Source organism: Diceros bicornis, assembly GCF_020826845.1.
Source record: "Diceros bicornis minor isolate mBicDic1 chromosome 13 unlocalized genomic scaffold, mDicBic1.mat.cur SUPER_13_unloc_1, whole genome shotgun sequence".
NCBI classification, from domain to species: Eukaryota; Metazoa; Chordata; class Mammalia; order Perissodactyla; family Rhinocerotidae; genus Diceros; species Diceros bicornis.
In genome coordinates, this window is record NW_026690866.1 from 3,717,303 (window position 1) to 3,732,906 (window position 15,604).

Below are 15,604 nucleotides of genomic sequence, written 5' to 3' on the forward strand. Positions count from 1 at the left end.
CGACGTCAAAACTCTGGACTACAGCAGGTCGTTTCTTCTCCCCCATGTTGTTAGACACTTATGAGTATGACTTTATTCTCTTTTTGTCCTTGTCACTCTCAACAACAAAATCCCTGGTGCTCCCTGTCAGGAACCACGTTCCCCAGTCTTTTTCTAAATCTCAAATCATAGTATTCTTCTGTACTATATGACTATTCATTTGATTAACCCATTGACCAGTTGGTGTTCATAGCTGCATTAGAGCTTAAATCAGTAGTGAAATTATCATCCACCCCACTCCTAGTGACTCTTATTTGACAACTGTGAACATTAAATCTCAGTACAGAGAATCTATGTCTGAAAAAACTCAACTTACAAATGGAGAATGTGCTGTAAGTGGGAAGTACACACTGGAATTATGGAACCCAGGAAAAAAATGTAAACTCTCTCATTATTAAGTTTTGTATAGACTGCACCCACATTGATGATATCTTGGTTATAGTGTGTTAAAATATACTATTAAAATTAGTTTCACTTGTTTGCTTTCATTTTTTAAAATGTGGCTACTAAGAAAATAATTAAATTCTATAATATAGAGTGCTTAATGCTACTATTGGACAGTGCCGATGAAGCCAACAGTGAAAATAAATACTAGAGAAAGTGGTTAGGGAAATTTTTTTCCCTAGAAAAGGCGTCTACACTGGCCCACACTGCAAGATGCTGCAAAAACAGTCATACACACACACACACACACACACACACACACACACACACACACTGACAGAATTAAACTAACCTCTTCCTAGAGTCACCACTTCTCACATGGCATGAGGTTGCACTCCTACTTAGTCCTAAGTGGACTAATCTCAAGAAAGAAGGCAGAAGTCAAGGTAATTTACCAGTTAGGTAGATCTAAAACCAGAGACTAAAGCTCAAGATATGTGGTGAATTTCCTGTCCTGGCTTCTGTTATTAATTCAATATGTTAGGGAGACTTTTCCAAGGAGGGTTGTTTTAAAACTCACTTTTTCTTTACTATGTAAAAATAGACAGGCTATGTAAAGTATAATTACTCTAGCCAATCAATGGAAAGGAGATGATAGAACACTGCTGGATTAGAGAGTCAGGGAACAGCTGACATTGGGTTAATTTGGCCTTAATTAGGCTGATTCTGATTTCATGACCATCATATTGATTGTATTATGCTAGAACCTACGAAACTTCCCAGCCTCCCTACTATGTAACCACCAAGGCCCACTAACCAGACCAGTCCTTGCTGACACATTCCCTGCCTCCATCTCTTCTGACAACACCTGGAGGATTTTCCCCATATCCCACTCTGTCCCTGCGCTCTTCTACCTGCTCCAGGGCCAGGGAATCATTTTCTCCAAGACTCAGCCTCTGTGTGTGCCCAGCTCTGAGGATGGCACTTCTCCCTCCAGTGAAGACAAGGATCAGAGCGCAGACCCTGTGAGCTGCAGCAATTGGACAAAGACTGGGGTTTGCTGACAGAAAAGAACCTTTAGTGGGCACGGTTACCAGGGTCCAAGAAGCCCCAGTGATTCCTCCAGGGAATGTGATGCAGGACAGAGCAGGAATGTCTGCCTGTGGTTCGGCTTGGGAATGCTTGTAGTGTGACATAGGTGACATTGGTAATGAATTCGTCAATGTTGTTCACTTATTTATTCATCGTATGTCATGGAGTGCATTCTACATACATCCAGGCAACAGTCTCACACTCTGGGGCTCACAGGCAGTGTCAGAAGAGTTTCTAGTATATAGGCACAGCACTGGCAATACACTAGGTGTTCCAAACATTTTTCAAACATTAACTCCTTTAATACTCTCCATAAACCTACAAAGTAAGTATGCTGATCATTATTGCCAATTGAGTGATGAATAATCTGAGGCACAATTCAGGTAAATAACTCAGTCAATACAAATATCTAGTAAGGGATTGAGCTGGAATTTGGACATGAGGAGTTAGCTCCATACTCTGTGCTCTTAACCACGACATTTACTCTCTAAAGACTTCACATCATGAAAAAATTTGAACAGTTATTCATTTTCTTGGTAAATTGATTAGCCACACTATTTTATCTGTGTCTGAAAAATAGAATACCTGCGTAGAAACTACTGCACATACACACTCAAATTACATCTACCAATGTCCCCAGTCCCTGAAAATTCATACAGAGAACATTTCAGAATTTTTCTTGCCCAGGTTGGGAGGACTCTGAGGAAATCTCAGTGTTACTGTAAGAAGCTGAGGACAGGCTGGGACTGGATCTCAGGGGAAATGTGTCCTCAGGAGTCACCATTGAGTGACAACATTGATGGGAGGGTCTCAGCAGTGACTGAATTCAGGATCTGGTTGTGTTTTAACCTGGTGCTTATCTTCTGGCTGTGGGTTTATGGTGATGCAGCACAGGGAGAGGGGATGGTTCACTGTGTTCTTGGGGAAACCAGACCCATGAAAGAGAGGGAATGACGGTTTCCTTAAACAATGGACTCGTGGTGGGAAAAATTCGGCCTGGAAGAGACAGTCGTATGCCTGCTATAATCAGAAGGAGTTGCCTCTGCATCAGCCAAAGCAGACAGCCCTTCCTCATGCACTCATTTTATCTCAATGGGAGGAAGGAGGAGGAAATCATGTAATGCTCTTCTGGATGTAAGATCTGTGATGGTAGCGACTGTGCTAGGAGGTTCTGAAAGGCCTCTCTGAGGCATTTCAGACCTTTGCTGTGACCAGAATGACAAGTGTAAGCACCCCTGCGTATGTCTGGGAAGAGTTAGTGTGTCAAGGAGAAGACTCCCTGTTGCAGAGACTCACATGAAGCAGCGAGTTTGACTAGGGAAGGTCAGAAATGTGGCCAGTGTGGCTGGAGGGAGCCTGAGAAGAGAGAGTGAGGAGAGAGAGGAGGGTGATCAGGCTGGATCCTGGGACATGGTAGACTGTTACTTTCTGTTCCTCTGTCACAACATTACTCCAAAACCTACCACCTATACAGTACAAATATATAACATCTCATAATTTCTGTGAGCCAAGCATGTGGCATGGCTTAGGTGGGTGCCTCTGCCTCAAAGTCTCTGTGAAGCAGGGTTGTGGTAACAACAGGGCTCAAATGGGGGAGGATTCCCACGCAAGATCACTCACATGGGGTTTGTCAGGATCCATTTGGACTGAGAGTCTGAGCTCCTGTCTGTCTGTTGGCTGGACACTCTCTCAGTTCTCCCCTATGGAGCTTCTACATAGTGCAACTGAAAACCTCAGCACTTGCATTCCCAGTTCTGCTGATTTGATAGAGAGCGAGAGTGAGAGTAAGAGTCAGAGAGAGCAAGAGAGAGAGAGAGAGAGAGATGGAAACAGAAGGAGGGAGGTAAGTAGGGAACCCAAGTAAGCCAGTAAGCAGGAAGTGACAGATGTTTTGTAATTAAAACTTGGAAGTGACACCCCATCACCTTGGTTGTTCAGAAGCCAGATACTGACCACTTAGTGATGACAAAAGGCTGTACACTTCAGGAGGCAGGGAGCATTGGGACAATTGTGGAGGCTGCCCACCACATAGGCCAACATGAGCCTCTTGGGACTGATTCTGAGTAAAACGGGGACCGTGGAAGGATTAATGCCAGTGGATCACAATGTCTGAATTTCCTCTAATTTCAACCCCTTCATGATGCAGACCCGAAAATGAGGCCCAGAGGGACAGTGACATTCCCAAGATCACATATCTGGAACCCAGAGAAGTTCTGACTGGTATTCTATGTGATGTCCTACTCCTTCTTGTACTTCCTCCATCTCTAAGTGTGTACATTAGACACTTGTGACACCAGCCCACAGGTGTTGTACGTATTATCACATGTACCCTGACAAGGTCCCTAGGAAGCTGTTTTTAGCCCAATCCTCATTGTGCAGCTTGGGAGACTGGGGAGATCTTGAGAGGCACAGCAGCTTTTCCAGGACACAGAACTGGTAGGAGAAAAGAGGTCTGACTTCAGCTCTGTCTCCTCAAAGCTGGGCCCCTGGATCCACTTCCAAGGAGCTGTGGGGAGGGTGGTGATGAGTATTTGTGTACAGTGATGGAGATGACACGAGCAAGGAGGGAGAACAGCCAACAGCCTAGAGGGGCTTTGGGTGGTTCTAATTGAATGAAGGGGCCAAGTATTGGAACCTTGAAGAAATGACCTCACTTCCTTGGTGACAGCCCCCAACAGAACTTAGAACTCTGGTTACCAGGCACCCACATTGTAATCATAGTCTCCTGTCCAGTCATTTGAGTGGAGACACTCGACAGAGCAGGATGTTCTCATGTTGTCCCGTGACTTTCCGAGGCTCTGGCCCCCAGAAAGCCCAGAATGAGAGCATGTTAAGTCACTTTAAACATTGGCTCAACCCTCACCTCGAATGTGTGTGGCCTTTTGGCAGGAGGAACCATCAGGTATCAGTGTGGGCCAGGGCGGGCCACTCTAGGTCAGACCAGAACTGTGATCCCAGAAGGACAGCCCCACACCCCTTGACACTCATTGTCTGTGTGTGTGTGGGTGGGGGGAGGTGGAGTTAGGGAAGCTGGGGATGAGGAGGACCCAGCCTGGGCAGGAGCAGGAAGTTAGATGGTGGGAGTCGAGCAGTGTGTCATGTTCATACTCAAGATCTTGGTTGCAGGAGAGGAAGGTGAGTGGTGGGGACCAAACTCCTCTATCTGCATGTGAATCCCGGGACCTCAAAGTGTCCTCGCATTCCTTCCCTGGTGGAGTCTATGCAGATTCCCCTCTGTGCCTGATCTGTGGGGGTGTTTCCCCCTGTGGCAAACTCCAGGCAGGCCCCTGATCTCTCCTGGCCTGACTGCTGGGCACTGTCACTGCAGAGCTGCACCCAAGAAATGGTCAAGGAGCTGGTGGATGGTTTCCAGTTCAGCCTCTCCCTGGAGAGAACACAAGTGCACCAGTCCATCAATGACCAGGGCTGCTCTGAGGTGAGTGTGGGTGCAGAGGGGTCTTCTCAGGCAGGACTCTGAGATGACCAAGGCAGTACTAGAATGCAGACTCAAATCTGAGAACCCCCTGGACTCCCCACCTCCAGAATTTTCCCACTAGAGTACCCCACAGTCCCACTCTCAAAGGAATCTGAACCTCCACTCCTCCCTACTAGCTACACAAGAGGGTAGAAAGTCACCTCTGTCCTCCTGGTGGTTCACTGAGATATCACTGACTGTATGTCCCTCCTCCTCTCTCCCAGTGTAAGGATGAGTTCACTGTGAATTTAAATGAGGCCTGCATCATGCGTGCCCTCCAGGCAGGCATGATGGAGAATCTGACAAAGTCCATGGCACCAGCTTTCCTGAGTAGGAACACGTCCAGGTTCACCACCTTCATGGTCAACTACTCGGCCTTAGACACATCCTACCGGGTCCTGGACCAGCTGTTTACTAGCTGAGTAGCCACTCCCTCCTCAGCACAGTGGTGACTCTGCCCACTGTCAGCTGTTTACCTTGGGAAAATCTCCACATCTCTCTGAGCCTCAGTTTGCTCTTCTGAAAAGTGGGGGGGAGCATAAATTTCATGCTGATCTTGTAGGGACTAATGGGATCAGGAATGGCAGGTGCTTACCTGGTGCCTGGATCTGCGTAGAGGGCTGTGGACGTGCTGTGGTTGTCCATGGTGTTTATTTTTCTTTTCGCCGTGAAAAGTAGTTTGCCTCACTGATCTCTAGGCTGTGGCCTTTCTGAGTGTGGAAAAACACATAGAAAGCACCCTGTCAAGGAGTTGAGATTCCATGCAGCTGGTCCTGATCTTTTTCCTTGGGGTAGCCAATTAAGGATCTCTGGGGCACCAGAGAGGCCCTAGGCCCACTCAAGTGTCTGGGATGGTCTGGCTGGACTTCATTCATTCACGTGTGTATATTAAGCACCTACTACATGCAGGACTTTTGGAGACACTTAGTAAAGTCAGTGAATGAAGGAGACACAATCGCTGTGCCTCAATTGTCGTCTGAGAGTCAGACAGTGACATTAGACATCTTTTGCAGGTCCTGTCTTCCATGGTACATCCCAAGTGATGCCCTGATAGCCTCCTTTATAGCTGGAGGCATCTTCCCTTATTCCAGCCAGGAGGGCAGAGCACAGGCCCATCTAAAAAAGTGAGTGGTCTTTGGGTCCAGAAGAAGGGCTTCCTGTCTCTACAGAACAATGTGTGGAGGGAGAGATGGGGGCTGTGGCTGGGGCGGGCCTGTCAGAACATTGCGTCTCACACATCTTTTGATTCCCAAGGGAAGGCTGAGGTCTGGTGGCTTCCACTCCAGGAAGACAGGAGTCAAAGTGCTATGGATGGGTGCCAGGACCCCTGGGAAGCAGAGGGGTGGCTAGGCTGAGTTGTCTCCAAGAGACCCATTCCCATCACAGACCCATCTTAATCTGTCTCCTCTTCTCCATATCCACCTCTTCTGACCACCACCTCCAGGCCCAAGACAGGAGGTCTGTGAGCAACCCGCTCAAAAACCGGCCTCTGCTTAATCCAGTTGCACAAGTACGTGGAGGGTTGGGCTGGGCTGTGTCCCGGCCCTTCAGGAGAAGAGTGTCAGCAGGAAGAGAGTCATGACAGGCTCTGTGTTCAACGTGCTGGATGAGCAGGGGCTCATCCCCAGGATGGGAAGGGGCAGGCATCGGTGCCTTTCATGAGAAGCGTGGAGGGAAAGGCCAGGCCTCTGACTCTGTTGCCAAATTGCCTCCCCCAGTGCCATCTCTTCTCTGGTGGGAACCTGCCTGGAACCAGGGCAGGATTTCTGAGAACGCCTGCACTTTCCCTGCTTCAGGATGAAGCTGACATCTCTGCATCTCAGCTTTCCTGGCTCGGAGCTGGGGGGCCACACCTACTTTTCTCCAGGTCCAGCTGGAGTATCCAAGGCCCATTGAGGCAGATCTGGAAGGTGAGCAGACTGCAGTCTGGGAAGATGATTTGCAGGGTCTTCAAAGTCTAGTTTCCCTTAAAGGCAGTGGGGTCTTTCCTGGCTGTGACAGGGACCAAGGAAGTCAGCTACTTGAGTGACACTGTTTCTTTCTCCTGCTGCAGTATCATCTCCAGAGCTCCCTCCAGCTCCAGAGCCAGAGCAAGGACCAGCTCCATGGCTAGATCCAGCTCAAGCTCTAGTTCCACCACCTGTGCCAGAGCTGGAGCCAGTGTCACCTCCATCAGTCCCTCCAGGGCCAGAGCCACCACCAACATCAGCTCCAGCCCCAGTGCCAGCTCCTGAGCTGGAGCCAGCTGGACCATTGGCTCCAGGGAGAATCCTCACTCCACCTGGAGAGATAACAGCAGAGCCAGATCCAGCCCCAGAGCCCACCTGCCCCTGGGACGTGACCAGCAAGAACCTGCTGAGGGAGGAGAAGCCTGACTTCTTGGAGTTCCCTCTACGGCTCGTGGCAGAGCAGTTGACACTGATGGATGTGGTGAGCAGCGGGGCTCTCATGGCAGGTGGGGTAGGCCTTTGCTGTGCCATGAGCTGTCCCACACCTGACATTTTCTGATCCAGAATCCCATGATCTCGGTCCAGCTTCCCTGCTTACCCTCATGTGACCTGAGCAGACTTCTTAACTCCCAAGTTTTTGCTGTCCTCATGTGGACAGTAGAGCTGGACACTGAGAGCAGCTGCCTTGCAGAGTGGCTGTGCAGATGGACGAGGTGAAGCAGAGAGGACGTTGGGCAGAGTCTGCGGTTTGGTGGGGAGGGGAGCACACTGAAGTGCTGTCTCGTCCTGGGTTGTTCACTCATTTGCCCAGGAGGCCTCAACAGCCTCAGCACTAATTAGGCACCTCATGTGTACATGACTACAAGGCAGACAAACAAAGCCTGTGGTTGTTGCTGCCTCGGGGAAATGTGCACCTGAAAGAGGAGACAGACCCTAGGATGGTCAGAATGGGTGGGAGATACCCCTAGAGCCGGTGAAGCAGGAGCCGAGTTCTGGTGCTTGGAGGAAGTGAGACTGGGCAGCGAGCAAATGCCACTTCCCTGCACCACAGTATCGTGTCCTGGGTCATCCTGTGCTGGGTTCGCTCAGGGGACACAGGCAACACCCAGGGACTCCCACTAGTCTCAGGCCGCATTATCAGCTTCCTGAGCTCCAGCTCTGACCTCTGACCCGGCCTGGGACTGGGGGATGTGGACACTGAGCTGGACTCTGGCAGGGCTGGGTGACACTCCCTGTCCTGCCCAGGATCTCTTCAAGAAAGTGATGCCCCACGACTTCCTGGACTCCATCTGGTCCCAGTGTGACAACAGGGGTAATGAGCACCTGGCACACAACATCCTTGCCAACACGACCAACTTTAATAGAATGGTCAAATGTGTCGTCATCACCTGCATTGGGGACCCGAGCATGACGGTCCAGGACAGGGCCAGGGTGGTGGAGCTCTGAATCCACATGGTCAGGGTAAGATGTGGGAGCCCCTGAGAGCCCCTCTCTGGAGTCAGGGGAACTGCCCTTTCTCCTTTCTCAGCTCTCATGTTTGAAGTCTGTGGTCTGAGCCTTTGCACAATCCTTAGGCCCCTCCTGCCAGTGACTCGATGACCTGACTCCTGGTCCCAGTGGTGGGAAGATCACCCCTTCCTGGGCTCCTTCCTTGCCTTGAGCTAAAATCCTCCTCCTGGAAGTATTCCTCATCATGTTCCAGCTGTGCCTTTCCCGGGTTCCCTGAGCAGCTGTCTCATCCAGGACAGGAGATGTCAATGAGGCGACAGAAGCCAGAGGAAGCAGGGCTCCAGCTCCCCCTCACAGCTCATTCTCTTCCCTTCCCCAGGAATGCCAAGGCCTGAGGAACCTTTCCTCACTCCATGCGATCCTCTGGGCTCTGCAGGGCCCCTTCATTCAGCGTTTAAATGAGACATGGAGATGGGTGTCCAGGTGGGTAGGCCTCTCTCCATGCTAGCACCACCTGGGTGGACCAGACGCCACACAGGGCTGGCATTGCCCTTCAGTCAGTTGGGCCCTCCTGGAAGACAGCAAACCCTGGTGATAGGGTCTGACCTGGTTGGCAGGCTTGGAGTCTTTCTGAAAACTTAGGCCAGTGGTTCTGCTTCAGGAATCAGTTTCCCTAAGTGACAGATCGTGGCTTGAGCCAAATTGAAGATTTTCAAGTGTTTTCAGCAACAGAACTCTCTGTGCACATGAAATTAAGACTGTTTAAAACACATCTGCTGAGAAGATAAGAGAACGGAGGCCCCAGGTAACAATAGGAGAGACCCCTCCCCAGTCCCAGACACCTCAGGGCTCAGAGGACACAGTGAAAACGCTCATCCAGGCTGTCTGGATCTTCTGGGTTTTCAAACAAAAGGGATTTACCCTCAAACCACTCCATAGTGTTTCTTTCCTTTTTTCCCTCCTCAGGAAGAACTGGACAAAACTAAAAAAGTTGATGAAAACAAGCCAGCAGGAGAGCAGGAAGCTGCTCAAGGAGGTGAGTGGAGGCTGGAGATCTGGAAGGAGGGGAGGTGAGGTGGGGAGGGACCAGGCAGGATGTGCTTTGGGAAGTTTTTCACTTAAATTTCCATGAGAAATAACGGTCTGTCTTGTCCAGCTTGACAGGAAACGGAGGGTGTGAGCTGCTGGGGCTGGTGAGGACTGTTTCGGGCAGGAGGCCTTGGTCACGGGATACAGTGGTGTCACCTGGACAGTTCCAGGAGGTGAGGAGCTGGCAGAATGAACAGGTCTCTGGCTTCCATGCGGACCCATCACCTGGCCCTCTTCCTCCAGGCTTGTGGGTGGATGGAGTGGGTGGGGGTTCCTTTCTTCCTAAAGCAGCCCAGCCTGTCCTCAGGAAGCCAGTCCCTTGCTGCTCCTTCTGTCTTCACTGCACCTCGCAGCGGAGGACACTGTGCCTGGCCCAGGGATGGGCACTGTGAGGTCACACAGGCCTTGTGGACACAGGGGCTGCCCAGCCTTGGGCCAAATGGTGGATCTGGGACAGAATTGTGTGCTCTCTGGGAGTGTGCGATCTAACCCTATAGTGGTCACTGCTGACAAGCCAGTGAGTCTCGCCCGGTGCCTTGGTGACAAAGATACGCCCCAGATTGCAATGAGAATTATCGGGGAACCTACAGATTCTTAATGGACCTTCCTGACAGGACATTAGAAGTTTCCATGTAAAAAAGGATTCAAATGTCACCATTACACAGCGCCATGGTCAGCCCCTACACTGTCACTCAGATGTGGCACAAGGGGGTCCCCTTCCTGAGTGAATAAAGGAGGAGTTCTGTGCAGGGTTCATCCTGAGGGGATCCTAGGGAGCTGAGGCCTTTGGCATGGCCTCAGGTCCAGCCTGGTGTCAGAGAATCCCAGGGGGTTGGAAAACACAGAATCCACTTGGATAGGACCCCGAGACACCTTGTGCCTCCCGATACATGGCTCAGGCTAACTGAGGGCCTCAACACACCCCGAGAGTCCAGAGGACGGGACCTTGGTCAGAGGTGTGTGTGGAGGAGGAGTGAAGACCGGGGGCCAGGCCCTTTGGCTGGGAGGGGGCGCGGTCTCCTCTGTGGGCCCCTGAGCAAGTCACTGCCCCTCTGTGGGCCTCGGTCTCCTCATCTGGGAAATGGAGGGAGATGATCTGTGTTGCAGGCCTCACAGGGGTGATGAGGTACAAGGGGGAGAGGAATGTGCAGGAGCTTTGTGCTCCTCCTCCTCGACGGGGGAGGGGAGAGTACTGGTGACAGTCAGATGACACTGAGTCCTCAGGGAACCCTGGGAGGCATGGGAGTCTTCCTCACACTTTCCTGATGATGAGAGAGGCTTAGGGGCCTGGGCAGGCCTGAGGGCACAGAGGAGGGAGTGTTGGAGATGGGAGTGATCTAGAATCAGAGCACTCTGGAATGGGAACAGCCATAGACACCAGATGTCCGGGGTCTAGGATCAGGCGCCTGGGAGACACGGGGAAGGGAACATGGCCTCGCTGAGCCTGTCCTTGACCCTGCAGGAGGTGACCTCTGTGTGGGCCACGCTAGAGATGGATCCCCAGGGAGCCCAGGAGAGACCGCAGCAGCAGGTGAGGAGGCCTGAGGGAGAGGGTGTCAGAGGAGGGGGTTTCTCTCCTCACGGCTTGAGGCCTCCCTAAGAGAGGGCTCCCTCCTCCTCCAGCCAAGATCCTGGAGCACCAGAGCCTCAAATGCCTGCCCTGGAAGTGACCAGGAGGAGGCCTGGGAAGGCTGGGCCCAGGATGAATTAGAGAGGGGAGGGGCAGGGAGCACATACCCTGGGATTTGCCAAAAGCAGCCCATAGGAGGTGACTGCAGAAGTTGTGTGGTCCTGGAGGGGGTAACTGAGGAGAGGCCGTTGAGGGTCCTAGGCTGCTCTCTGTGGGAGTCTGTTGTGGGCAGGAGGCTGGGGTGAAGGGATTTGGGGGAGGGTCCGTGGGGGCACCTGAGAGGTGAGACTCATCTCACCACTCCCACCCTGATTTCACAGGGTGTCGTCTCCTTCCTGGGCACGTTCCTCTATCAACTGAAGCTGCTGGACATTGGGATGGAGGATGATCTGGAAGTGAGTGAGCCTGGAGGTGGAGCCAGGGAGCAGGATCCTGAGGTTTGGGAGGCGAGAGCCCTGCACTGGGCCCTGAGCTCTCAGTACCTGTCAAACCTTCTCTCATGAGAGCCCCATGGCCACCCCTGGGAGCTGGGGAGTCAGGCCCATCTTAGCAATACATGAATAGACGCTGTGCGTAAGCCCCCCACTAGGTTCCTTGGGCTGGTGAAGCTCAGAGCTGCCTGCCTGCAGAGCTGCAGGAGGCTGTGTCTGAGCTGCACTCAGCCTCCTCATCAGGCCCTGCCCCTGGGGGAGTGCCACCAGCCCCTGCAAGTGAGGAAGCACTTCTGTGGTCCAGCTGTCCCTTCCTCCCTGAGGCCTCAGTCTCCCCATCTGTCATCAGATAGGGTGTGCTACATAAGGTCTCTGGCCTCAGCTCCCCTGTCCCTCCTGCTGTGGAGCCCAGATCCTGGCCCAGTGTCAAGTTCTCTTTGTGGAAGGTCTGCCCTCTGCTGGACCCTGATGTTCCTGCAGCCTGAGAAGGGGTGGGATGGGGGTTGGTTCTGGGCTTAGGGGGCTGTTTCTGATGGACATTGGCTGTCTCCCTTCCAGGGAAATCGGTCCAACTTCCAGAAATGGTGTGAGGTGAGCAGCTGTGGGGAGGGTTGGGAAGTGGAAATCACAGACCTCCCCTAGCAAGACATTCTCTGGCCTCATCCCTTGGGTCAGATCCACAAAGTTGGGTATCCCATCACGTTGGTGGTTGCGGGGGGGCCTGGCATCAAGGACACCTTCCTGGATGAGGAACTAATTTAAGCCAACTGTGAGGACAGGCAAGTCCTGAATGGAGTGGGAAGGAAGGAGGGTTCCCGAGTGAGCATAGACCCCAGACCAGATCCTCACTCTGCACAAGTCACTGGCAGTGTTCCCCACCCAAGCCCTGTCTGCATCCTGTCCTTCCTCCCAGAAATTCAAAGTCATCAGTAGGATCCAGCTGGTCCAGCAGGCTGCAAATGCGTATGACCTGGAGGCCGAAGAGCGATTTGGGGCCTGGTTCCAGGCCATGGAGCCCATCAGTGTCCATGAGAGGTGCGGGGGACAGGAGGTGGGTGAGGGCAGGGCAGACTCTCTCTGATGTCCAGCTCCAGAGCCTGTGGCCTGGCTCACTAATCAGCCTCAGATGTCGTAGCGTGGTGACCCATGGGGCACTGGGACTCAGCTGCTGGTAGGCTCTGGGAGGGGCACCTGAGGTGTGGCTCCTGGAAGCTCACAGGTCCACTCTGTCCTGTAGCTACTGGGTCTCCTGCCAGCTGGAGCCCGCACCCCAGAAGGCGAACAAAATGCGGCTCTTCAAGAGAAAGAGGAACCGGACATTCTCCAGTTTAGGGCCGAGTGAGTGTTGGCACCAGCAGCGACTGAATCCAGGGGCTCAGTACAGCTTCAGGCTAAGCATGGGTCTGGATCCCAGCTCCACTGCTGACCAGGCCAGGGACTGGCCGCTCCCCTCTCCTCTCTGGGATTCAGTTGCATCCTCTGAAATGGGTGATGCTAAATGATGCCTCCTGCATCAGGGACAAACAGGGTGCTGTTGATGGACTCAGCACACGGCACAGGGTTTGGATCAGACTGCAGGGGGGGGAGGGAGTTGTGCCATGAATCTCAGGGAGGTACCCCAAAATAGTCTGTTTCTTCTCTTCAGCCGCCATGCATTTGGCAATCAGCCGTCACACTCTGGAGACCCCAAGTGCAGCTCCTCCTGACCAGCAGGGACACTGGAGCCCTCGGGGTGTACCTGGCCAGATCTTCCCACTCTGAGTGAACGAGGACATCCTGAGACTTTCCCTGGTTTCCCCTAAAGCCCCAGAGGGAGGGCACCATCCCCTCCAACTCCTTGACATCTGCACCCCAGCGACTGTTAACCGATTGGGGAGGAGTGATATTATTTCTTTACTAGTAAATGGTAGATTTGACTCTTACGTTATATCCTGTTTCTGTCACAACCTGGGTGTTGTGGTGTGCTTCTTTCACTTCTTATGCTCATGTAAATGAGACACAGAATCTCACTTTCCTCCTTGAATTAAGAACTTGTGTATGGTCACAGCTTATTGTATGTGGCAGAAGGGAGGAGGGCCAGACTCCTCCCTGGCTACTGAATGAAACCCTCTAGTCCCCCTTCCTCAGAGGACAGGTACATTTCTGTGTGGTTCACCTGGGCCAGGAGCAGAGACAGCCCCTCAGATCTCCCTGGATGTAGAGGTTGGAGGGACTTTCCCAGGCAGAGCAATAACCACTGAAATGTGGTTGTCTTTCAATTAGCACCTACCAGGACCATGTCCTTCCCCAGGACAATGGCTGTCTTTCTACAGCTTTCCAGGAAGAAGGAATTTTTTTTCTTCTCTTGTTGAGGTTTCTTTGATCAGATATTGGAGCTTGCCATTTTCTAACCAGTCTCTGGATTTGCATCAACACTAATTTAGAAAAAAAATGTAAAAAGATAAAAGTTTGCCTGTGTAACGGACAAGGACAGAGGAAGACCATGTGCAGATGGACTATGGGCCCACAGGACATCCCCATCAGGCCGCCTCTAGGGCTCCCCATTCACCCTTTGCCAAGATTGGAATCCTCCTGGAATCCTGGCCCATGCCCTTGGAAGTCCTTTTCCCGCTTGTTTCATATCCAGAGGGAAAGATTCATGATGCAGCTTTTAAACCTACAACAGGACTTTGTTCCATAAACCTAACTGCTCCCAGTGAACTAGGATTTCCAACATCCCTGCATTTCCTTGTATGATTATTTTTGGGCAGAAATTCCCTAGATGGCTCCCAGCCTCTCTGTCAGAAATATCATGGCCATTCCTCCCCGGCTGGGCCTGATGGATCAGGGGTAAGCTCTGGTTTTCCAGTAAAATAGACCTTAATCCTGTCCACTGAATGACCCACACCATCCCTCGCTGCCCTGGGTGACATCTCGGAGCATGTGGTTCTGAGGTCCCTGGTCTCAGACAATCACTAGTTTACACACTCGTGTTGTTACTGACTTGTCCCAAAGGGGCTGCTGGTCCTGAGGGCATAGAGCACGTAGCCACTGGGACGGCTGTGTTCTTTTCCCCAGTCTGTGCTGTGGTTATATGGATTTGTGTTACAGGGATGTGAAACTTTCCTGTTGGGAGTTTTGAAAGATGAGGCAGGAGAGGGGCAGGTATAGAAGTTGGTCCAGCAGGGGAATGCCACCAATCTTAGACACAACAGACACAACCTTACCAATTAAAATTCTGAGATGCTCCCCAGGTGGGTGGTTAACAGACACTGCTCAGAGCTCATGCTGAGAACCAACCCGACGACCTGGAGCTAAAGGGTTAGCACCCGGCATTTTGAACATCATGCCCTGGAAACACCCTGTAAGACAAGGGCTATTGTCTTGAATTCCTTGGTACTTCTTCCCCCTCCTTTCTGAAAGGTGCAAGTGTCACCCAGGGAGGCCTTTTCAGTTCAGCCAGAAGCAGAGTAGAAATCCTGGTTCCCACAGCCCAGGTCCTTCCTTTCAGGGCACTGCCATCCAGGAAAGAAATAATTCACACATCGGTGTAGACAACACAAACACACACACTCATATCCCGCCCAAATCCCAAGATGCATGAACTACTAAGAGATTAAAAGTGACTTCAGAAACAGATCAACCAATTGCAAAAGAAGGGTTTCATTAAGATCCTGCCTCAAATAAAATGTAAAACCAGGAAATAACCTTGACAAAACTGGGAGACTGGATACTGACTAGATAGTTGATTATATGAATGACATTTTTATTTTAGTGTGTGATAACGTTATTGTGTTTGTGTTCCAAAAATCCCTCATCTGTAAGAGAAACGGAAATATTTACAGCTGAAATGATGTGCTCTCAGCCATCTCCTCTGGTTAATTCTTGGGGTCTTCGTGTGAGGATAATCAAAGCCAAATGGTATACGAGTTGACAATCTTTGAAGCAAGTAACAGGTTCACAGAGTTTGATTTTTCTCTACTCTGAGTTTTAGAGATTTTGGAAAACCTTCAGAACACAATTTTGATAAAATCAGTATACTTGGTGTTCACATTACAATGTTACAAATTAAAACATCACAAATATA

At 51.3% G+C, this 15,604-nt stretch overlaps 1 long non-coding RNA gene across 1 annotated transcript; it reads left to right on the plus strand.

The window, feature by feature from the left end:
* Nucleotides 1–4,881: 4,881 nt before the first annotated feature.
* Nucleotides 4,882–6,484, plus strand: LOC131401668 (uncharacterized). Its single transcript, XR_009217827.1, has 3 exons — nt 4,882–4,951; nt 6,004–6,114; nt 6,435–6,484. It is a non-coding gene; the product is annotated as an uncharacterized LOC131401668 (long non-coding RNA).
* The last annotated feature ends 9,120 nt before the right edge of the window (nt 6,485–15,604 follow it).